This window comes from Ascidiella aspersa, chromosome 1 (genome assembly GCF_963924565.1).
Source record: "Ascidiella aspersa chromosome 1, kaAscAspe10.2, whole genome shotgun sequence".
Taxonomy (NCBI): domain Eukaryota; kingdom Metazoa; phylum Chordata; class Ascidiacea; order Phlebobranchia; family Ascidiidae; genus Ascidiella; species Ascidiella aspersa.
In genome coordinates, this window is record NC_139447.1 from 37,338,637 (window position 1) to 37,362,399 (window position 23,763).

A 23,763-nucleotide genomic window follows, 5' to 3' on the forward strand; every position below is an offset into this window, starting at 1 on the left:
TTTCTACATTGAATACGACTATAATTATGTGTAAAACGTATTCTTTGGCCAGGAAATTGTGCCAGCTGCGTCGAAACACAAGACAAAAAACGTAGAATGTAAGCGGTGCGGAAAATCTGACCAAGTCAGACTTATATAAGGCAGTATTTCGCGCTAGAATGCGTTTAAATTGGACGCGCAAACATAGGAACAGCACACTTCACCGCACCAACGCCCCTCTATATATTTCCATTGCTCCAAAAGAGCGACGAGCGATTAATCTATGGCCGTCTGACGCGTGGTTGGCCTTTGTTTACTATTGTATTTTTGTTCCCGTGGCTACAAAGCCGTTTTTGCTAAGAAACCTGCGTTTGCTGAAGAGGTTGCGGCAATCCCTCACGCTAAAGTTTGAACTCGCGGCAAGGGTACGTCTATTTATAACTCTGCAGCTACTGTTTTCAAAACAAATTTGCCATATTTGAACTCGCCCCAGCGTTTTGGTGTTGAAATGTGACTTCCTCCAATGTCTTTGGTCGTTTTTGCAAAAGCTGGTTATAAATAAAACACGCGATATTTTAAAGACAATGTTACAGTAATGAATATTTTTTAAAATTTCTTTTAATAATTTTTTTGCCAAATGAAATGTCAAAGCCAAATATTTCGAGTAATTTGAAACCAACCTAAAAAATGCTTTGATGATACAAGTTTGTTTCCAAGCGTCTTTTTAAAGTGATGTCGATTTACACGATATATATGGCCTTGACATTCATTTTCAACCTACACTACAGAGCCGTGCATAGTGTACCTAAATCTTTATTAAAAATTATTGAGCTATAGTCATGTCACATGGTTTAAAATAAGCTCTATAAATGTCTCGTGTCTCAGCTAAGCAGCTGCTATTTTCAACAGATAAAAACAGAAGAACAAATTCGGACTCGACTAAAACCTATTTGAAACAACTGACTTAATAAGATGTTCGAAGATATTAAACTTTAACACATTTAAATTGAGATCGACCAAACATATAAAGATAAATTCAACCCTCTATGTAATATCACTTATAATGCCACACAACTATATACACTACAAATTTTATATAAATCCTGCTAAGCGATGTTCAAACAGAATTTCAAGAATCGCATTTACTTTTTTAGGGTCCTAAGCTTTACAAAGCCCCGAAGCCATTTACAAATTACACAGTTATTGGGTTAAATCGGAAACCTATTGAGAAGTAGTGCAGACTTGGTGCACTTTATAGATGCAGAATTTTTTTAAACTTATTTTTTCATTTTATAGCTTTAAAAAAAGAAGCCGTCATCTGATATATGTATTTCTACCACCTAGTTTACGTGTTTACATTATTTTGTTTTAGAGACAGATGATGCCGTGGTTGGCGAAATATATTTCTCTTTTATAAACTAGAACCTATAGTGACTGATTTTGGCGGAGACAAGAAAGTCTAAAGTATATTGCTGATATATGTATGTGTATATATACGTTATATACAGTTTTCTGCTATCGGACAAGTAAACATCCCAATTGCTTGGCAGCCTATGAGGCGAAACCAGACCCGATTATTTGAGTGTTCGTGCGGATACTTGACTACTTAGTCCTGAAATTGATGCGACCGTGGTTAGGTAATTTAACGACCAATGGAGCATACCATGCCGCAAGGCGCATGGGCTCTAAAGCCATTAAACATCATTTAGGAAAACCCAATATATGAACATTTTATTGTAGTTGATATTTTGGACACAAATATCGCGATGGATGAAATTCCTAGATTAATTTGCTATCGGTTTGGCACCAATACCAGACTCATATCGGACGAGTATACCGATACTACCACTTGGTATCGGTAATCGGCTCCAATACGATAAATCAGACAGCTCTAGGCTTTATAAATAAGAAAAAACTCTTTAAAAATACAATATTTTTTAACGTTTCGAAAAATAAAATTATATTATCCTATAGTTTTTTAATTATTCTAGTTTCAGCAATGCTATCATGGCAGATTACTAAAACAATTTCAAACGTACTCAAGCGACTAATATAGTTGCATTCTTAGTTCTATGTTTATTGGGAGATACATTGGTGGATACGCAATACTCGAGTTCTCTCGTCAAATCCTAAGGTGTGCATTTGTTTGTTGTAAAATGCATGATTGAGCGTCGTGCCAAGAAGTTCGCTTTAAACGTAATTACTTCAACAGACTGTAATGGAGTCAACAAGCCTCTTACGTAATAGAGACAAATTAAATTAGTTAAGCACAATTTGATTTGTAAGTTTAATTTTGCTTCATGAGAAATAAATTGAATGCAATGTTAGCGATCTTGCATTTGCTTGGAAATCTAGCGCGACGAAAAAATGCAAGGTAAATGGCGACCTAAAAAAACTAAAATCAATACATTTGCAATAGAATTTGCCGAATAGTGTTAAACTCGTGAATTCTATTACCGCAAAGCGACCCCGACCCGGCCCCAATGGAAACCACGAAACATACAGCTTTCAATTTGTTTATGTTCTGACGATAATTATGTCGTTGGTTATCAGACAGACTTATGCGACGCACAAAATATACCGTATTATTTTATAGAAAGAAATACGGAGAATTGAGCATTCCTACTAAAAAACAGTTAAAGCGGGAATATATTCAGTTATTCACGTTAGTTATTCACGTTACTCAAATTGAAATTCAATTTTTTTAAAGAGGATGCTGTGAGAACTAAATCCACACTCCAACGTGATTCAGTACAATTTCTCTTTGAATCGTGTTGTTTGGTAATTCGGCAGTTCAATTAACCCCATTCCTCGTTGATCACTTCGAACCTGAAACACCACTGAAGTGCAAGACTCGAATAGCAAACTTGATATGACTGTGGGTTATATGGTGCAGACACGATCTGCACGAACGCGTAATGCAACATGACAACCACGCAACCCTTGAAACATTTAGGCTAATTGAACTGCGCTACCCGGAAAAAATTCAAAATGTGACGTAGTTACAACGGTGTGAAAAGTAACTTGGTATATGAATCGTCGTGTACGCTTTTTTTAAATACGTTTTTTTTTAATTAAAAAAAACAATTTAGGCTAAAACTTGGTAATATTGAAATGCATATTGTATTGTCAAGAGCGACGTCTAATTTACCTCATTACAACAACATTAGTTTTGTTACAGTTACATTATATAAAAAAATATAAAAACTTGTTAAAAGTCGTACCAAAAATGTGTTAATTTCACGACGCAATAAAAAAGCAGCGAAAATTTAACTAATAGAAAAAACGCCGAAAAAGTTATGTGCATTTGCTATAAAGATAATCTTGATTTAGATACCTGATTTATTTCCCTTACCTTCAGTTTTGATGTAACATTCCTTCATTACAATACATACTACAAAATATTTCAATAATCAATTTTATTATCTGACGAAAATTGCAGTAAATATCTTTGTTTTTAAACTATGCACAAACTCCATCTAAACTTTGTTTCCTTAAATATCGATTGCATTGTCTGCATGTCCTTTGATTAAATAAGGGTAAATCTAATATTTCCAATGTAGATATGGAATTCGGCTTGCTTGAACCTTTATTTAACCCACGTAAATACTACAAGCCTAAACAACTTTTATAAGTACCTTTTTAACACGATAAAAAATCCAATATTCTTTTCTCCAAATCATCTAAATATTAGGATAAAGGCGAATATTTGTTTTGAAAATCAAACCGAGCTATGTAACAGTTATATAAACGTATATACCATTTAGAAAGTTGTCAGATTAGGAAGTCAATCACACATAATAAAACTGCAAAAAACCTTCAAACAGAAATACATCAGTTTTCCTCATTTATACTCTTTGTGACTTTTTACTTGTTTTTTAAAATCCAGTCCAAATATTCTCAAATTTATGCTAACATAGGTAGAAAACTATTAAATCTTTCCATCATAATTCATAACAAACGTTTGAATACATTATTTTCTCGCCCTTTGATGTAATTATTTTCATGACAGATGGGCTAACATTGCTTTGTGATTTAAGTTCGGCTTCGTTTTAAAAATTCCGCATTGTAAACTATGCTGAAAATGTATTCTGTTGCAGATAGACTTAAGGTATCTCTTTTAACCCTTGAACACATGTTTTGTCTCTTCAATTTGTTAGTAAGTACCTCATTCGTGCAAATAAATCGAGAAAAACTTGCCTCTCTCAATGTACTCGCCCATCCAACTAAACCCGTCTACCTAATCTCAGGTGGCTCACGTCTGCGGCAAAACCCAACTGCACCCGGTTCACCCGAAGGTAACATCGCACTCTAAGAATTCGCCCAAAAGCCGGGGTTGGTGTCGTCTTTATGACGTCACAACGTTAGTCGCGCGACCATCCGTGGCTCCGAGCGAGCGGCGACGCTTCGTGCAAACGCAATCGACAGATAAAAATGAATTAACGCTCTCTCTAACCTGAGGTGTGTATGCGGTAAGCTGTTATATATATAATAAATTATAAAATGCATAAATAAACTTACCTAAATGTGAGTTCAGTGAATATTGATGTCGGGATCGATTTTGTGAAAGTTCTAATTAATTACCATCGAACATCGAATATATCGTGGCAAAATACCACAGTCTCTAAACTTCTACTGTAAACTCATGATTCGCGTATTCATTAGGCAAAATAACCTGAGTGCTAAGTTAGTGGATTTTGATCCTAAGTTTGCCCAAACCCTTGTCTTACACGGTACGAAAAAAAAACAAATTCGCGGTACACCATCGCAAAAAACCTAAGATAAAAAGAAAAATACAAACAATTAAAGTAGTGGTGTCCAACCTATGGGTCCCGACACCATGTTGGGTCGCCTAAACCTTTTATGGGGGTCGCAAATACTTACGAATTGCTGCAGTTTTAGTGATGTATACTACGAGCCAGAAGAGTATATTAAAAGTGGTAAAACAATAAAAAATCGTCCTTCTTGTATTAACCTTAAATTCATGTGCTACTTTCAACCTCTCGTTTTGATACGCATGTGTAGCCACAGTTCTTTGGAATTGTGTACAACTTAAGCATCAATCGAACGGGTTAGTTCAAACAATTACTTACCCCAAAACAAACTATAGTCGCATGTAAATGCTGTTTTTAATACAGTTATACAACAAATGTGCACACCTTTTTCACAACAGTAAACAATCCTAAACACCGTGCATCTTTGACGTATACAGGAAAGTTCCCCCTTATATTTAGATTTTGGCTTATGATTTCATCAGCCTAATCACCTGACGTTATTTTCATGTAGAAACTTTACGTGCTTTCAAATCTTTACTGTACAGTGGACAGGCTTATGTGACTCATTTCTTAAGCGTCACGCAAAATTCCAGCAAAAACAACATGTTTACGATCTGACCTACTTACGCATTCAATTGGAAATTCCATAAAATTTAGTATTTTACGATTCCTTTTAGAGTGACCAGTAAAATTTTAATTAACTGAAATCTTTTCTGAAAAAATCACGTTTTTTTACACGTCAAACTACTATATTTCAAAAAAATCGTATTTGATGAAAGCGACGTTTAATGATAAAAAAAAATTTTTTTTGACATTTTATGAAATCATTTAAGTGACCATTAAAGTTGCTCATACACTAATAAACCCTTGCCTATGTCGGTATTTTATGACAAATATGCTGGAAATTATTTATTTTTCTTCTAGAATATCCGTCGAGTAAACTATTGCCACCCTCTCATAGGCACCCAGGCAGAAATATCGGCATTTAATTTGAACTCGAAAAGGTATTGTGAGGCTTCACGCTTTGTCTGCGTTCCTTTGCTGGGGTCATGAACGTGACTGACATGCGACCCTGGACCAATACCCACACAACCAATACACACGCGGATGAAAAGCCTCGATGTTAGAAAGGTTACTAGGCTTTTGCGAAGCTATTCAACTACCATTTAGTTTGTTGTTGTCATGTTAAAAATGTAAGGGCTTTTCTCAACCAAAATTCAAGGATCTTGTACAAAATAGAAGTATTTCAAATAAAAGGATTTGAGTAAAAGTTAGTTTGTACTAATATTTGTCCAATTAACCCATATTGCATGTATTTTAACCTTTGAATTACAAAAATTTTAAATTGAAAAAAAAAATTAAAAAAACAAGAAAAAAATTAGAAACAAGTAAATTAAAAATATAATGTGAAAGTGTAAAAAGTGAAAAAAACACCGAAATAACGTTTCTAGGATAAACTTGTGTATTGCGTTTGATTTATGCGTCTAGTAGAAGTGTCACAAAAAATCCGTTACAAATTAGACAAGTGGTGTATTGCACAGACACGAACTACATTGATCGGCCGCACACAACGAAAATTTAACTTATTAACTGAATACTGCAAAGCATATGGAGGTTTACAGAATAAGTGATAAATCGCAGAAAAAAGAAAAGAAAAGTAAAACATGCTGACGAATATTGCATATCTTCATAGCTTTTTTACAAACAGAAATGTTGAAAACACTTGAAATAATTGTTCACAAACAAACGATACAATGCTTAGTAATAATCAGGAATGTCCGCTGCTTAAAATTGCATTGTGATACTGATAAGTTATAGTTTGCATAAAATGTATAGCGGCCCGGTGGATACCAAATGACTTTATTACTTTAGTAAACAAATTGATAAAATTGCAACTGTCGAAGTTACTTTTTCTAGTTAATTAAGTATTTTTTGCTTGAGCGGTAATATGTTTAGTTACCTAGATTTGTTAACCTACTATAACTTTTTAAGTTTACTTTTTAAAGTAGAAAACGCTGTGTTCGCTAATCTCGGCTGAAATTCACGTATTTATTTGGTGTCATATCGGCACCGATACCACCCTAGTATCGGACGAGTACCGATACTACCACTTGGTATCGTTTATCGAACCCGATCCGATAATTTCGGGTGTTAACTTTTCTAGTAGTAACAAGCATAATCTGGTCATATGTGCGGCCATACTCTTACTCTACATTACATAACACAAAACAACGTGAAATAAACATAATACGTCTTCAGAAGTTATTTCAACAAAGAAAAATGATAGAAATAACAAAAAATTCTTAAAACCTGCATAGTTTCTGTTTTTAAATGTTGGGTTATTGCCGAAAAGTTACATAAAGAGAAAATGTCGATTTCATCAGATGTTCTGGATTTTTTTTCTGCTAATGTAAACATGACTTTAAAATAACGAAAAAAAACAAAAAACAAAAAATAAGGTTAAAATGGTTGATAAGTGGCTGTCAGATTGTAAACTTTACACAGAATACCGAGCATATAATTTACAGAACGATATCGAAAAAGTAAAGTAGTTCTACGTTTTGATCAAAGGTGAGTAACCTCGTCGCTTTCAGGTTTGCTGTAAATCAAAACGTTTTGTAAACAAAAATAAAATTGTGTAAATAGTATAAAGTTTTATGAAAAAAATTCGTGACAAAAATAACGTAATATTGTCATGAAATATAATATAAAATAAAAAAAAGCATTTTAGATAAATTAAACTAAAAACACGAAAAGTGTCCTAAACATATATTCCGAAAAGTATTTTGGATAATTAAAACAATACAAAAGCACTAAAAACAATAAAAGCTACGAAAAATAAAAAATAAAAATGACATTACAAAGCATATTTTATGATGCAATTGTATTTAGCATAGAGTAAAATGTATTATATCAATTGAAAACAAACATTCATAGATATTAAACTACAAATTTAAACACATGTTTAGAAATATGAAAAGTGTCAAAAATGAAACTGTTTTCTAAAAAATATTTTAAAGAATTAAAATAAAATACAAAGTTTAAAAATGTCAAAAGGTATAAAAATTAAAAATGGCATAGAAAAATATATTTTTCGATGTATTTTAATTTAATTTAACATAGAGTAAAATAAATTAAGTTTACCTGAACTCCTTATAGCGATCTGAGACATCCAAGTCCGATCTCTCACTTGATGATCCTGGGAGACTCTTCTCGATGTCGTTCTTCCCGTCTTCCTTTTGTTCCTCTAATGATTCCGGTTCATCTCTCTCCTGCTTGTAACACTGGCCTGCCACGAAGAAGAAGCAAGCGGCCATAAAGTTGCCAACCATCGCTGCAGAAAAATATTAGGTAAGAGGTTTGGTTAAAACTGTTGAAGGTTTGATTTTAGGGCAATAAAACAATTGTGAAAAAAAGAGAAGCGAACCTTTTATGTAGCAAGTTTATACATGCTAAATATACTTTAAACCGTCGCGTAGTAAGTATAGCGACTACTATAGACATGTCCAATGACATTTTAACCCGGTTATGATACCCGATATTTGGGACAAAAAGTATCACCATCGAATTCGATATTAATGACGTCATTAGTATGCTTAAAAAAATGAATTTAAAACGTTTAAAGTTCTATTTCAGGTCATTCAGCCAAAATTTGTTTTAGCGCAGAGAGGTTTAACACTTTCTATTGACCTACAATTTTCGATAAGTAGAAATCACTGTGCTATGTTGCAAATCACAGCTGAAATATTTACAAGAATTTTGTATCGGATTAGCACTGATACCACCCAAGTATCGGACGGATGCCATTTTCTACATGGCACCAGGTTTTGGCTCCGATCCGACATGAACGGGCATCCCTTAGCGATTGCAAACCACAAATTATACTGTTTTTAGATGGTCGTCTGCTACAATATTTGTTATTCTAACCATTGCTGTTGTGCATTTTGTTTCGTTTGCGGAGTAATATTTTTAGTATCTCGCTCTGTTTTACTAATTTTATAGCTACGTCTGCGCGTCAAGCGTTTTACGAAAACCAGCACTTGTTTGCCTTACACAGAATTACGATGTGACCGTATTTCTACCTTGAGTTGGTGAAATACAAAGTAAGGTTTTCCTTAAACAGAATTACGAAGTTAGTTGCCAGCAATGTTTTTAGTCTTTCGTACCTGTTTTACTGAATTTACAACTACGTATGCGCGTCAAGATGTCTACGAAAACCAAAACTTGTTTGCCTTACACAGAATTACGAAGTTAGTGGCCAGCTCATCGTTGTCATACAGCCAGCACGACCCCCGGTCGTCATTGCACCTCCTCTTCTGCCACAAGGAGCAAGTCACGTCGATTGCAGCTCCGAAGATGAGAGGACCCGGAATTGTTCCGATCAGACGAACGAAGAGCCACTGGACTCCGAGGCCGAATGTTCGTAATGATTCTGGCACCACTCTGTTATGTAAACTTGTTATTAACATTTTAAAACTCGATTAAAGAATGAGTTTTGTGATTAGTGAAAGATTTTATGGTACTCTTTTTTTTTATTAAAAATCTAACTTTTCTGATATTAAAGAACCTTACACAAAAGTAAAAAAAAAATTAAGCCAAAGCAATAAAACTTGTTATTAGAATTTTGAATCTCTATTAGAGAAATCCACATTTAAGCTCACAATTTGTTCAGAAGTTAGGAAATGTGATTATTTTGTGTCCGTGTAAATAGATTCAGTCAGTACACTGATGTTCATTGTAAACAGCTGTATTCAGTAAAAGGTTGTCGTTTATTTTTAAAAAGCTTAATATATTGAACTAAAAAAAGCTTAATAGGCTATAAACCTATTTCAAACAATTTTTAAAAAATGTTAAATTTGTTCGTACCTTGTGTTTTTACGAAACCTTTCTTCGAGTTATTTCCACCCTCGAAATATTTTTAACTAACTCTTTAAACACCGGAAGCCATCGCAGACTCACCGAATCTATCGATCAATGGTGCAAGCAAGACAGTCTAGAAAAACAACTAGCCTGTGGTGAGGCTCGAACTCACAACTTCGGCCATCCTGGGACCGTCGCCAATGCTTACTACATTTTGTTGTACAAGCAACTTCATATTGAAGGGAATCTACAGTACAATTGTACCATTCTATGAAAGACACACACACACCAGTGTCAATAACTGTGATGTAGCCGTTCTGAAGCTTCTTTTTGACCGACGATTAGTATTTTACGCATGTTGTGTTCACTAATAATCAGCCCATGTTCTCCCCGCAGATTTACCTGAGATAAATAAGCAGCGATGGTGTGATGGGGAAGAATGAAATCATGATTGCGAAAAACATCCCGGCGAGAAATCCCCCCAAAGTTGTACAGGGGGTCGTGCAAGCGCCGCTGGTGGCCATCAAGTCAGGGGTACATTGGCAGTACAAGTAGGTCTGAAATATCAATAGGAAAAGTAGGTAATAACGAAGTTAAATAGTAATAGGTAGTTTTTTTTATTACTGCAATCAAGATATCAATCGTATTGCTATATATTGTGCTAAATGTTTTAGTAAAGAAGAGTGTTGAAACACATTACAAACAAGAAAATGACAAAAAGTTGTGGCAAATTTTTAAAACATAATATAGCTCTCCAGTCAAAGTAAAACTTGTTAAACGTCCTTTAAGATCTCTATGAAGTGTAGCCTATTGTGTCAAGTTTTTTAGTAAAGAAGATAATTTAATCACATTACACGCGACAAATTGCGACAAACTTTATTACATTACATAGCTCTCCATTTGAAGTAAAATCTATTAAACGCCTTTCAGAACGAAAAAGAAATGTTTAATGCCACAAGATTATACCAGTAATCCGATATCTCTTTGAGTATCACATTCACGTGTGGAAAACACACAATACACGAGAATGATTTATTCCAATAGACAAACAGTAATCGGTTCTTTTGTACTTACAAAACATTCTATAGTATAGACCAGTGCTCAGTCATCTTTTTCCACTTAGGCATTACAACAACGCTAAAACAATTCGGCGGCACACCTACGAAATATATGTCGATCGACAAAGGACAACATCAGCAAATATCCTAGTCAGCCATGAAACAAGGGAGCGATTTATAATGATATCGCAGGCGCCAAAACAATTACGTATTAATTCCTCTATCTTTTGATTTTGCGGTTTGCAGAATTTCCGAAAAAACTTTCCGAAAGGTTTGACAGACTTTCCGAGGCACACCGGTTGCAGAGCACATGTGATAGACTCCAAAAATAGTAATAAAAAATGAAAGGTACATACAATTATAGATGTGCACACATTTATCTTAACAATGAAAGACACACACAAACATATGTGTTTAATAACATCTGTGATCTAGCCCCTCGGAAGTTGCTTTATGACCAACGATTACGGCTTCCGTATCAATAGTACACCGTAAAGCAACTTCCGAGGGGCTAGATCACAGATGTTATTAAACACATATGTTTGTGTGTGTCTTTCATTGATTGATACGGACTGATGATCCCCCAGTGTGAAGTTGCTTGTACTAACAAAATGTGCAAGTATTGGCGCATGGTTGTTTCTCGACTCGCTCCTCTCTGAGCCTGCATAGCTCAGTTGGTAGAGCGACGGTCCCGGCTTGACCGGAGGTCGTGAGTTCGAACCTCACTGCAGGCCAGTTGTTTTTCTGGCTTGCTCTGCTTGCAGCATAGATCGACAGATTCGGCGAGTCTGCGATGGCTTTTCGGTGTACTATTGATACGGAAGCCGTAATCATTGGTCATAAAGCAACTTCCGAGGGGCTAGATCACAGATGTTATTAAACACATATGTTTGTGTGTGTCTTTCATTGATTGATACGGACTGATGATCCCCCAGTGTGAAGTTGCTTGTACTAACAAAATGTGCAAGTATTGGCGCATGGTTGTTTCTCGACTCGCTCCTCTCTGAGCCTGCATAGCTCAGTTGGTAGAGCGACGGTCCCGGCTTGACCGGAGGTCGTGAGTTCGAACATCACTGCAGGCCAGTTGTTTTTCTGGCTTGCTCTGCTTGCATCATAGATCGACAGATTCGGCGAGTCTGCGATGGCTTTTCGGTGTACTATTGATACGGAAGCCGTAATCGTTGGTCATAAAGCAACTTCCGAGGGGCTAGATCACAGATGTTATTAAACACATATGTTTGTGTGTGTCTTTCATTGATTGATACGGACTGATGATCCCCCAGTGTGAAGTTGCTTGTACTAACAAAATGTGCAAGTATTGGCGCATGGTTGTTTCTCGACTCGCTCCTCTCTGAGCCTGCATAGCTCAGTTGGTAGAGCGACGGTCCCGGCTTGACCGGAGGTCGTGAGTTCGAACCTCACTGCAGGCCAGTTGTTTTTCTGGCTTGCTCTGCTTGCATCATAGATCGACAGATTCGGCGAGTCTGCGATGGCTTTTCGGTGTACTATTGATACGGAAGCCGTAATCGTTGGTCATAAAGCAACTTCCGAGGGGCTAGATCACAGATGTTATTAAACACATATGTTTGTGTGTGTCTTTCATTGATTGATACGGACTGATGATCCCCCAGTGTGAAGTTGCTTGTACTAACAAAATGTGCAAGTATTGGCGCATGGTTGTTTCTCGACTCGCTCCTCTCTGAGCCTGCATAGCTCAGTTGGTAGAGCGACGGTCCCGGCTTGACCGGAGGTCGTGAGTTCGAACCTCACTGCAGGCCAGTTGTTTTTCTGGCTTGCTCTGCTTGCATCATAGATCGACAGATTCGGCGAGTCTGCGATGGCTTTTCGGTGTACTATTGATACGGAAGCCGTAATCGTTGGTCATAAAGCAACTTCCGAGGGGCTAGATCACAGATGTTATTAAACACATATGTTTGTGTGTGTCTTTCATTGATTGATACGGACTGATGATCCCCCAGTGTGAAGTTGCTTGTACTAACAAAATGTGCAAGTATTGGCGCATGGTTGTTTCTCGACTCGCTCCTCTCTGAGCCTGCATAGCTCAGTTGGTAGAGCGACGGTCCCGGCTTGACCGGAGGTCGTGAGTTCGAACCTCACTGCAGGCCAGTTGTTTTTCTGGCTTGCTCTGCTTGCATCATAGATCGACAGATTCGGCGAGTCTGCGATGGCTTTTCGGTGTACTATTGATACGGAAGCCGTAATCGTTGGTCATAAAGCAACTTCCGAGGGGCTAGATCACAGATGTTATTAAACACATATGTTTGTGTGTGTCTTTCATTGATTGATACGGACTGATGATCCCCCAGTGTGAAGTTGCTTGTACTAACAAAATGTGCAAGTATTGGCGCATGGTTGTTTCTCGACTCGCTCCTCTCTGAGCCTGCATAGCTCAGTTGGTAGAGCGACGGTCCCGGCTTGACCGGAGGTCGTGAGTTCGAACCTCACTGCAGGCCAGTTGTTTTTCTGGCTTGCTCTGCTTGCATCATAGATCGACAGATTCGGCGAGTCTGCGATGGCTTTTCGGTGTACTATTGATACGGAAGCCGTAATCGTTGGTCATAAAGCAACTTCCGAGGGGCTAGATCACAGATGTTATTAAACACATATGTTTGTGTGTGTCTTTCATTGATTGATACGGACTGATGATCCCCCAGTGTGAAGTTGCTTGTACTAACAAAATGTGCAAGTATTGGCGCATGGTTGTTTCTCGACTCGCTCCTCTCTGAGCCTGCATAGCTCAGTTGGTAGAGCGACGGTCCCGGCTTGACCGGAGGTCGTGAGTTCGAACCTCACTGCAGGCCAGTTGTTTTTCTGGCTTGCTCTGCTTGCATCATAGATCGACAGATTCGGCGAGTCTGCGATGGCTTTTCGGTGTACTATTGATACGGAAGCCGTAATCGTTGGTCATAAAGCAACTTCCGAGGGGCTAGATCACAGATGTTATTAAACACATATGTTTGTGTGTGTCTTTCATTGATTGATACGGACTGATGATCCCCCAGTGTGAAGTTGCTTGTACTAACAAAATGTGCAAGTATTGGCGCATGGTTGTTTCTCGACTCGCTCCTCTCTGAGCCTGCATAGCTCAGTTGGTAGAGCGACGGTCCCGGCTTGACCGGAGGTCGTGAGTTCGAACCTCACTGCAGGCCAGTTGTTTTTCTGGCTTGCTCTGCTTGCATCATAGATCGACAGATTCGGCGAGTCTGCGATGGCTTTTCGGTGTACTATTGATACGGAAGCCGTAATCGTTGGTCATAAAGCAACTTCCGAGGGGCTAGATCACAGATGTTATTAAACACATATGTTTGTGTGTGTCTTTCATTGATTGATACGGACTGATGATCCCCCAGTGTGAAGTTGCTTGTACTAACAAAATGTGCAAGTATTGGCGCATGGTTGTTTCTCGACTCGCTCCTCTCTGAGCCTGCATAGCTCAGTTGGTAGAGCGACGGTCCCGGCTTGACCGGAGGTCGTGAGTTCGAACCTCACTGCAGGCCAGTTGTTTTTCTGGCTTGCTCTGCTTGCATCATAGATCGACAGATTCGGCGAGTCTGCGATGGCTTTTCGGTGTACTATTGATACGGAAGCCGTAATCGTTGGTCATAAAGCAACTTCCGAGGGGCTAGATCACAGATGTTATTAAACACATATGTTTGTGTGTGTCTTTCATTGATTGATACGGACTGATGATCCCCCAGTGTGAAGTTGCTTGTACTAACAAAATGTGCAAGTATTGGCGCATGGTTGTTTCTCGACTCGCTCCTCTCTGAGCCTGCATAGCTCAGTTGGTAGAGCGACGGTCCCGGCTTGACCGGAGGTCGTGAGTTCGAACCTCACTGCAGGCCAGTTGTTTTTCTGGCTTGCTCTGCTTGCATCATAGATCGACAGATTCGGCGAGTCTGCGATGGCTTTTCGGTGTACTATTGATACGGAAGCCGTAATCGTTGGTCATAAAGCAACTTCCGAGGGGCTAGATCACAGATGTTATTAAACACATATGTTTGTGTGTGTCTTTCATTGATTGATACGGACTGATGATCCCCCAGTGTGAAGTTGCTTGTACTAACAAAATGTGCAAGTATTGGCGCATGGTTGTTTCTCGACTCGCTCCTCTCTGAGCCTGCATAGCTCAGTTGGTAGAGCGACGGTCCCGGCTTGACCGGAGGTCGTGAGTTCGAACCTCACTGCAGGCCAGTTGTTTTTCTGGCTTGCTCTGCTTGCATCATAGATCGACAGATTCGGCGAGTCTGCGATGGCTTTTCGGTGTACTATTGATACGGAAGCCGTAATCGTTGGTCATAAAGCAACTTCCGAGGGGCTAGATCACAGATGTTATTAAACACATATGTTTGTGTGTGTCTTTCATTGATTGATACGGACTGATGATCCCCCAGTGTGAAGTTGCTTGTACTAACAAAATGTGCAAGTATTGGCGCATGGTTGTTTCTCGACTCGCTCCTCTCTGAGCCTGCATAGCTCAGTTGGTAGAGCGACGGTCCCGGCTTGACCGGAGGTCGTGAGTTCGAACCTCACTGCAGGCCAGTTGTTTTTCTGGCTTGCTCTGCTTGCATCATAGATCGACAGATTCGGCGAGTCTGCGATGGCTTTTCGGTGTACTATTTATCTTAACAACTGTGATCTAGCACCCTGAAGCTGCTTTTTGACCAACGGCATGTATCCTTTATAAGCAGTTGTACGTATTTTACCTGGGTTGAGTTATCGTAGTCGTAACATCCGGCATGACAAGGCGAGAAGTAAGTTACGTTGTTTGAGTCGCACACAGGGATGTAGTATTCCTCCTGGCATTCACAATGAGCGAAGTTGATGTAAGCTCGCCCACCGTCAAGTTGTTGCCTCTGTAAATAACGAAGGCGCATTTTTGATACTTCATTTCGGATTACAAAGTCGGTAATTTGTTTATCCTACGAATCACGATTCACAAATCATGACTTATTATTTACAAATCGAATCATAAATTACAGCTCTTCACTTAAGATAAAAATCAGGAATGAACAATATTGATACACGGATTATTAAAATTGCAAAATGGCGACTACTCTCGTCACAGTAGTTGCGATTCGCGGTGAACGATTTGACGATTCATGACCCCACTCACGGCTCGTGTGTAACCTCGATCACAATAGCGCTCACCAATCAAAACTAAGCGCTCACCAATCAAAACTAAGGCCTACAATTCACGATTCACGTTCATGACTCATAATCACGCTTTACGATTTACGACTCAAGATTCACGACTTTCTATCCTGATTCTACATATTATAGTACAAAACAAGCACGACCGGTGGGTTCACGATCAACGATTCCCGATTGAGCACTCACGACTTACAATTTATAATTCACTATCCCCGTTTCATGATTTACGATTCACTAACTCCTATATGAAAATCACGACGGTACTATTGAGGACTTAAGACTCACGATTCACTAACTATTAGCTATAAAAAAATCACGGCTCACGATTCACGATTCACGATTCACGATTCACGATTCACGATTCACGATTCACGATTCACGATTCACGATTCACGATTCACGATTCACGATTCACGATTCACGATTCACGATTCACGATTCACGATTCACGATATCCGACTCACGACTAACGATTTCTTATTTACCTGTTAGCTTGTGTCACATCAATTACGCTGCTTACTCGTAAATCACGATTAACGCTACGATTCACGACTTACGTGTAAGCTTTTGTCACTCCCGCCACAGTAGCACTGCTGCAGCTCAGCCACCCTACTGGCACCAGAGCAACCACTACAAGTAGTGAAATTGCGCTGAACCTTAGCATCCCTCTCGGTTTCCACTGCATTCTGTTGATTATGATGCCGGCGACGATGTGGCCCAAAGCACCAGAAGGCACAAGCACAGCCCCTGTTATGAAATACATCGGCTTATAATAGGTACAGGTTTTGTACTTCGTGGTCGTCGGTTTAGATTGGCGAAAAGATCAAAAACTGAAAACGCGACTTAAAATAAAAAACATATAGAAACTTTAGCCCGGCTTTTCGATCTTGGCTGAGATTATAAACTCTTTGATTTATTAAAAAAACCAGAACCCTGAAAAGTAGGGCTGCGGAGTCGGAGTCGGACTCGGGACTTGACGGAGTCGTTTTTTCTTGCTGGAGTCTGAGTCCGACGTGCGCATGCGCAATCACAAATTTTTCTGCCGCCAACTATAAATCGTAAAAGTGTAATAGCAGATGTTGGAATATTTGGTACTGCACACTTTTACCTAGTCTTACTCCAGACTGGAGTCCCGGGTACGACTTCGAATCCGCAGCCCTGCTTTAATTTACAGGAACTGACCACATAAATACAAAAAAACAAACAATTTAAGATCTTCGTCGAGTTCACACCTGAAATTTGTGCCGCTCTCCCAGCAGTCAGATGGAACTCATTCTCAATGAACTTCGCCATGAAGGCGGACACTCCATTGATAAGGATGGCCTGGCAACATCCTCCCAGCATCACTATGGTGAAGGTGGGGTTCCGGATCAGGATCCAGAATGCCCATGGGATGTCCTTGATGGATTTACCAAAGTCTCTCTTCTTTGCCTCATCACCACCTCCGTCTTTATGAACCTCGGACACTTTTTTTGCTCTTACCTCGTTTGTACCTATAAAGAAAAACAACCATTCAATAAAAGGGTGTAGACGTAATAAGAATATCAAAGCCCATACAGAAGTATGTATCATTTTGAACTTTGCGAATAACTCTTTATTCATTTTATTTCATTTTTTTTGAAACGTTCAAAATGATACCTACTTCTTCTATATGGGCTTTGATATTCTTGTTACGTCTTACTCCAACCTTCAACCATTATGCTCCAAAAGGTTGTAGCTTATCCGAAAACCATTGGCAGCCGGTTTCTACTTGTCTATCACTGTTCCGCTGAAGCGTTTATAAACAAGAAACCCAGGTAAAACCAGGATCAGACTTTTTTCTAAGACATATATCTACTGAAAGTTTGTGGAATAATTAGGAAATCATACTTTGGTTAAATTTTTCCAAACTTATTGGTTTTCCTAGTGTTTTCCTCTTTTTTTCAATTTTTTTTTTATTTCTAAAATATTCAAGTTTTTCAGTAAATCGCCAGCCCCGTCTTTATGCACCTCAGACACTTTTTTTGCTCTCACCTCGTTTGTACCTTAGATTAGATTAAGCGGGTGTTCTGTCATTTTGATCACACCTAAGACATTGAGGGAATTGTTCGCGCCGGTTTAAAGAATTAGTATTTTTAAAATAACTCAATATTGTTTACGTAATAAGATAATGCTAAGGCGCGTTGTGAAATAGATACAAATGTAATAAAATTTTAATTTTCAAAAACACTAATATTTTTTAATCTGAATTGCTGATTTTTTTAATAACGTGTCCCAAAACTAACGTGTAAATCTTTCGTCTTTTACTAAAGATTTCCGTAAAGTGGCAGATAGCAATGAGTCCATAACTAGACATGTTCTGCAGTAATAAAAAAAAAACTTTCTAGGTTCTCTTCGCCAAAAAAAAAATATGTATATCTTTCGCCAACAACAAAATAAGAAAAATAAAGATTGAACGAAAAGAAAAGAGTAAGTTTATCCGATATGGTGGGGTATTTTACCCTGACAAAATTATGCGTAAAATCAACAATGATGAGGCTATTTTGGAAATTCACGATTATCTCTATAGTTTTTGACGACCAGTGCTAAACAACGTTGTGTTTGCAGCGGTTATGTTTGATTTTCGTTTAAAAGTTCCTTTATTCAATCCAAAGAAACAAAGTCAAACGTTTACCTGGAAGTTGTTTGGGAAATCCGATGAGTGGAAGGAAAAGTACTAAACAAACCCCAGTTGCAATAAGCGGGCCCATCCACCAAGCTCCGATCCAACGGGGATCCAACACCGTGATGCCTGGGCTATAAATAATCAAACATAGGGTTTAAAGGTATAACTTTTATAAAGCTTTACTATATATGGGACATTTTAAACTTTTGTAAAGGTATTAGTAGGCTATATAAAGCATACTTATTTTTTACATTTGCTTGTATGGTCATAGTCTCAAGCATTGAGTATACAAGTGAACTTAATATTTAAAACAAATTTTATTTTGTACGATGAATTAATGTTTTGTTGGTCAGTAAAATATCAAGCTTTTTCATTTGTAGCATTATGTCGTAAAACAGTTACTAATTCTAAGTAAGTATAAATGTGCTACTTACTCTTTTCCATTTTCAAAGTCGACAAAATACTTGAAGAGAAATTCGCCTCCGACGAGAAAACCAATCATTGGTCCAACCACAGCCATAGCATTTGCGATTCCTACAAACAAACGAATACAACATCCATCCATTAAATAAAAACAATGTAAAAAGTAGGCTCCCTAAGTTTTTTATAATATTTAATATTTTAGTACTACAAAGTAGTTTTTCTGGCCAACTAAATGACTCAAAACTGTTCATCAATCAAGTATGGCTGCCCAGTGTATTCTTACCGCCATACACAAATTATTTAAGACAGAAGTTATTTAATTGTTTTACAAACACATTAATGCAAATTTTAGACCGAAGTGTGTCCTATTTACATGTTTTACTGTACTAAATAACACATTTTTAACTATTTAAGTCTAAATACATTGAGATTTATTTGGGTAATGCCGCCAAAGCTATAGTCTATGTACTTTAATTACAATAATTATGGCCATTGCTACTAGGAATTTACCCTCTATTCCGTCTTTGATATTACTGAAGCATGTCATAATGTCATATAGTAGTCAGTTTACAAAACATAAAAGCTAAATTTAAAAGCATTCACTTTAACTAAAGCTCCTTACCTACCTAAACAATCTAGCATTAAGAAAGCAATACTTACCCAGATAAATAGGCGCCGCGCTCTTCGACACACTGTCCTCGATGTAGGTAAGCCCCAGGGTGAACATGGGGGTCGATCCTGCCCCCATTAACATCTCCCCAGCAAATAAGACCCACATATAATCGTGGAGGTCTGTACTGCTGGAAGTACAACCATCGCTCACTGAAGATGGGTCCAGAGGACAAACGACTAAAAAATAACGGAGCTTGGGGTTTAATTTTTGGCAGGGGTTACTAAACTTTTTTTACCGCGACCCCTCAAATTTTATGGGGTTCGCATGGAACACAGTGGGCAGCAAAATTTCAAAGGTGACTTTAGAAATTGACGTCACAATACAAATAAACTTAATAAATCTGCTGATTTCGGTCCAAAATGTGTAAAAGTTAAATGGAGTCGAAATACAGTCAGTGCAAAACCGTTTTATTTTTAATTAAACTGTTTTTTTTTTGAAAAAATGATTAATTTTAAATAACACTAATATTTTAATTAATTCTTTATTCGTGGACCTCCTAAAACTAATTCACGGACCCCCTAGGGGTTCACGAAGCCCAGTTTACGAAACCCTGGTTAACGGTTAAAAGGTTGGGGTGAAAAAAGAATGTTGGGAATTTAAATAATAATGCAAGGTTTTACTTTGAAAAAAAGTTTTGGAGGCTACACTAAACTTTATGTCAGTGTTGTAAACAAGTCATTTTGAAATAACTTAAGTCCCAGTCAAGTCTTTTTGAATAAATTACAAGTCAAGTCCCAGTCCAAGTCATCGGTTGCCCAAGTCAAGTCCCAGTCAAGTCATAATTAGAGTCCAGTTCTGTCAAAAAAATAAAACTTCATATTATGAAAACCGGCAAATTCCTCCGATTATTATGAGCAACTCAAGTAAAAAATAACATAAAAACAGCATATTACAAGCTAATTCTTGTGCAAAGATTGGGATAAATAACGCAATTTTATAAATAATTGCTTAATTTATAAAATTTATTTTAACCCAAGTCATTTGTCCAAATGACTTAAGTCAAGCCAAGTCATTTAAAAATAGTGACTTAAGTGCACTTAAGTCAAGTCATTTGGAAACAGTGACTTAAGTGCACTTAAGTCATAACAACACTGCTTTATGTTATTTCTATTCAAGGTCTCTGAGTGGGAATTTATAGGTTTATGGACGCATGATCAAACAACATACCAGACAGGTTGAAACGAATGCGGTTAGTTCATTTACAGTTAAAAATTAGAGATATTGAAACGAGTAAGATCTAATTTTAAGCAATTTAGCTGACTCAAAAATAAAATTAAAATTCACAAAAAAACTCTTAATGTATTTAAAACTAACGGAAATACCCTAATTTCGTTAATATTTGCTAAAACATTTAACTTTTAGTAATTTGTCCGAGTAAGGAACATTTTGTCTCCGAGATTATGGCAAGACGATCAATTTAAAGTTAGCTATTTAAAGTTACATCTACAACTTACTCTGTAGTTCATCGTCGTTGATCAAGTACTCGGGCGTGAGGAAATGCGGCAGCGCGTACACAAGGGTTCCCAGCCCGAACACAAAACAACCAGCAGCCACTACCCTGGGACGACTTGTCTGATCCCCGAAGTATGTCACAAAGACCGTGAGCAGACAGAAGGCGATGTCGTATCCCACAAGCACTAGGCCGGAGTCGGCGCTGTCCAACCCGAAGCGACGTTCGATGCTGGTAACGTTGATGTTCACAATACCACTTGTCACGAAGGCTGCATGCAAGTAGGTTATATATGTATACATTGTATATATATAATGTCGTCATAGTGGTTCATTGATGTGCAAATCCTAAGTATAGTAATATAAAAATAACTCTATATGGTATCTTAATATAGTATACACAATGGACAGAATTGTATGCAAACTTTTCATAACGAGGAGAAAGAGTTTAGTAAGGACGTTATGCAACAGAAGCATTCAGGAAAAGTTAATGATTAAAAGCGAAATCATTACCGAGGCTTCCTCAACAAACCCGCATAAAAACATTTTGTAGCCCTCAACAGGTGAGTGCTAAATGACTTTGGTGGCGAAGTACAAAACCAGTATGGTGTTATAAAGATAGCGGGAAGCCATAAAGTTACAGTTTGCAGTTAGTCAAAAAGAGGCGCTGATTTAGGTATTTTACAAGCAAATTAATCCGGGATGTCCCCTTGTAAAGCACGTTTAATGGACTCGACACAGTGCCATAATAAACGTTTGAGTTTTGCTCAAAAGAACAGGGTATTGTTTCAAAGCTGTTACGGAATCATACTAAATATTGTTATATTTAAAGTGATGCTTCGTTGCTTGTTTTGGGTCCAGGAAATATAACTTACTGACCTTTGCGTCATAAAACCCTTGCTCTGAAAACACAATAGAAAACTTATTGTTGACGTGGTATTTGAGTTAATCAATGATAGCATTGCTTTACAATTCCACTATAAAATGATTCTTTTGTGCAGCCACTTGAACCAGTTGCCTACTTTAAATATAGCATTTTATATTTCCTGTGCTAACAGAGAACTTCTGTTTGTTGTTCTCAAGCTTTGTTAATTTTCAACAAGTTGTGCGAAGTTTGCAAACTGCAATGGCACAAGTTACTAAATTTGCGAAAAACACACTAATTTTAATGTTGCTATTGTACTGAGATTGGACCGATACATACAAACACATAAGCTACGCACATACACACACATACAGATACTCACTAAGAAATGCTGCTCGCAGCTTATAAAAAGGATTAATCTAGTCACGCTAGCAGCGCATATGTTTGCTTTATTTTCAATAGAAAAAACACCATCGATAGAAATCTGTGAAAATTTTAAAATAGCCCAGTTTATCGGGACTTCACAAACCTTTCAATATTGATGATCTTAAGACCGTTTATTTATTAAAACAGATAAAACCTTTTAATATTGACTGACTAAGTCACCCGGGTTGTGATTAAACCTCTTGTGTCAATTATTATCATTCGATGTAATTATTAACAGAGTTATTTTAAAAATTTGAAATATTGGGCGCCGCTTATGGGCTACTGAGCGGGGTTAAATTTTAAATGGTGGTCGTAAAAAAATTGCTGAGTGAGAAATATTTTGGCCTAATTTTTATTATCTCCACAAATACACATACATCCAGAATATTTTACGTGGATTCCTACTATTTTACATACACAACAAAGATTTCCAAAAAGACTTTTTTAAATTCCAAAAACGTTTCCAAAATTTTACAAACATTTTTAAAATTACGAAAATTTTAAGCATTTCCAAATCCCACAAATATTTCCAGAATACCACAAAATTTTCACAATTATTTCTAAAATTCCACAAAATTTCTAAAATTTCACAAACATTTCTAAAATACCACAAAAATTTTTAAAATTCCACAAAAATTTTTAACATATCACAAATATTCCAAAATTTTCTACATTCCTAAACAAAAACCTAAAATGAACCAAACCCTCACTTGTAATTGTGATGAAAAGGCTGAGAACTACGAGGAATCCAGTCGCATTGTTTCCCCACTGAAGGCAGCTTGGACTCCAGCACAAGAACTTGAACTTTCCCTCCTTGGGAACTTTGTCGGAAACTATACTGGACGTGTCACTCATGGTGCTTTGCTGGTGAAGTATTCGTGTTTTAAAAGCTTGTCTTTAACAGCTTAGTTCAATCAAGTGGTTAATAAAATACATAGAGTTAAATGTTTACACTTGAATTTCAATTTTTCGTTTACTGAAAGATGCAAAATGTTGAAAGTACTGAGTTTTGTGCATCATAGTTTTTTAAGTGATTTCGTTAAGAAAACTTGATTAGCTAGTTATGTTGCCCCACGGAACAACTTAATTTGTTTTAAATATGACATGTATGTATTATTTATTGCTATGAGCGTAACTGTGTTTTATTTAAATCATTCCTAGCAAAAGTCGTAATTGTGTTTATATGATAATTTCCTTGCAATTCGTTTTTCTTCGCCAATTCAAACTCATATATTGCTAAAATAGAAAGGGCCGGTCTCTTTGTATAGATAGATAGATATGTTTATTGTTAGGGAAGTAGATTCCCAGGGAGCAGCGAAAGACCGTTAGGTCATCAAAGTCAGCCGCTCCCTGACCGCAATATAATCAGAATACATGTACAGGTATACGACAAATTAAATCATTAAAAAACAAATTTAAATACAATGAAACAACAT

At 37.4% G+C, this 23,763-nt stretch overlaps 1 pseudogene; it reads right to left on the bottom strand.

Moving 5' to 3' along the window:
- Positions 1 to 7,894: 7,894 nt before the first annotated feature.
- On the bottom strand, positions 7,895 to 23,182 carry LOC146170355 (solute carrier organic anion transporter family member 4C1-like; annotated as a pseudogene).
- Between the last annotated feature and the right edge of the window lie 581 nt (positions 23,183 to 23,763).